The sequence below is a fragment of the Zeugodacus cucurbitae genome, unplaced genomic scaffold (genome assembly GCF_028554725.1).
Source record: "Zeugodacus cucurbitae isolate PBARC_wt_2022May unplaced genomic scaffold, idZeuCucr1.2 ctg00000222.1, whole genome shotgun sequence".
In the NCBI taxonomy this organism is placed as follows: Eukaryota; Metazoa; Arthropoda; class Insecta; order Diptera; family Tephritidae; genus Zeugodacus; species Zeugodacus cucurbitae.
In genome coordinates this window covers 1-2,500 of record NW_026530861.1, presented here as the reverse complement: position 1 = coordinate 2,500, position 2,500 = coordinate 1, and positions in this window count along the sequence as shown.

Below are 2,500 nucleotides of genomic sequence, written 5' to 3'. Positions count from 1 at the left end.
TATGAAATTTCTTCTACTATGGTCGGATTAAATAATTTACTTCATGTCATTTAAATTTCATATTATTGTATTATTTATTGCGGTCTTATTCGGACTTTGAGACTGTGTATCTTATCGTGAGAAAGAATTTTCGTTCTCTATACATATATAATATAATTATTAATGTAAGGACGATGTTTCTTCTTGTATTTGTTAAACTTTCAAATAATATCATTTTTTATACATTTTACTTTATTTCAATGCATATAGTGTATATATCTTTTTTTAAGAGTATATACGTTTTTCTTTTGATTTGAAATTAATAATTTCAATTCAATTATTTTTCATTTTATTTCATATATGATATGAAAGTATTCGAGCGTAATAATATAAATATTTAACTTTATTGAATTTTATTCTTTACCCACATATATTTTATGTGAATAGAAGAACAAACCCCAAAAAAAGTTAAATTAAAAAAAAAACGACTACATTATGTTAGGTATAGAAGAATAATCTCAATTAATAACATTTCATTATTAACAAAATTATTTCTATTTAAACCAACTGTAGCAAACCAGGAATAAATTTTTTTGCTCTCATTTATATATTACACTTAAATACTTTTATAAATATATGAAAATAATTTTCATATAAGTACTAAGTATGCAATTTCATACAAGTATTAAAATTTTCATACAAGTACTAATGTTGAAGTTTCATACAACATATATGTTTTCTGCCACGTACACCTCACCAACCGGAAATCGTATGGAGAAAATCTTTTTAACCATATAAAAGTTTTAAATTCATATATATACAAGTAATTTATATCATTTTCTATGAGCATTATGCTTATAAGAAATATTACAACATCAAAAATAGCTTAACATTTATTTTTTTTTTTAAATTTTTTGTACTTATATGAAAATTATTTAGTTGTATGAATTCATACACTTAGTACTTATATGAAAATTAGTATCTATATGAAAATTAATTAGTATTTATATGAAATTTATTAAGTATCTATATGAAAATTATTTAGTATTTATATGAAAATTATTTACTTGTATGAATTCATAAACTTAGTATCTATATGAAAATTATTTAGTATTTATATGAAAATTTTTTACTTGTATGAATTCATAAACTTAGTATCTATATGAAAATTATTTAGTATTTATATGAAAATTTTTAACTTGTATGAATTCATTAACTTAGTATCTATATGAAAATTATTTAGTATTTATATGAAAATTTTTAACTTGTATGAATTCATTAACTTAGTATCTATATGAAAATTATTTAGTATTTATATGAAAATTATTTACTTGTATGAATTCATAAACTTAGTATCTATATGAAAATTATTTAGTATTTATATGAAAATTTTTAACTTGTATGAATTCATTAACTTAGTATCTATATGAAAATTATTTAGTATTTATATGAAAATTTTTAACTTGTATGAATTCATTAACTTAGTATCTATATGAAAATTATTTAGTATTTATATGAAAATTTTTAACTTGTATGAATTCATTAACTTAGTATCTATATGAAAATTATTTAGTATTTATATGAAAATTATTTACTTGTATGAATTCATAAACTTAGTATCTATATGAAAATTATTTAGTATTTATATGAAAATTTTTTACTTGTATGAATTCATAAACTTAGTATCTATATGAAAATTATTTAGTATTTATATGAAAATTTTTAACTTGTATGAATTCATAAACTTAGTATCTATATGAAAATTATTTAGTATTTATATGAAAATTTTTTACTTGTATGAATTCATAAACTTAGTATCTATATGAAAATTATTTAGTATTTATATGAACATTTTTTACTTGTATGAATTCATAAACTTAGTATCTATATGAAAATTATTTAGTATTTATATGAAAATTTTTAACTTGTATGAATTCATTAACTTAGTATCTATATGAAAATTATTTAGTATTTATATGAAAATTTTTTACTTGTATGAATTCATAAACTTAGTATCTATATGAAAATTATTTAGTATTTATATGAAAATTTTTAACTTGTATGAATTCATTAACTTAGTATCTATATGAAAATTAATTAGTATTTATATGAAATTTATTAAGTATCTATATGAAAATTATTTAGTATTTATATGAAAATTATTTACTTGTATGAATTCATAAACTTAGTATCTATATGAAAATTATTTAGTATTTATATGAAAATTTTTTACTTGTATGAATTCATAAACTTAGTATCTATATGAAAATTATTTAGTATTTATATGAAAATTTTTAACTTGTATGAATTCATTAACTTAGTATCTATATGAAAATTATTTAGTATTTATATGAAAATTTTTAACTTGTATGAATTCATTAACTTAGTATCTATATGAAAATTATTTAGTATTTATATGAAAATTATTTACTTGTATGAATTCATAAACTTAGTATCTATATGAAAATTATTTAGTATTTATATGAAATTTTTTTACTTGTATGAACGTGGTTTCGGCGTT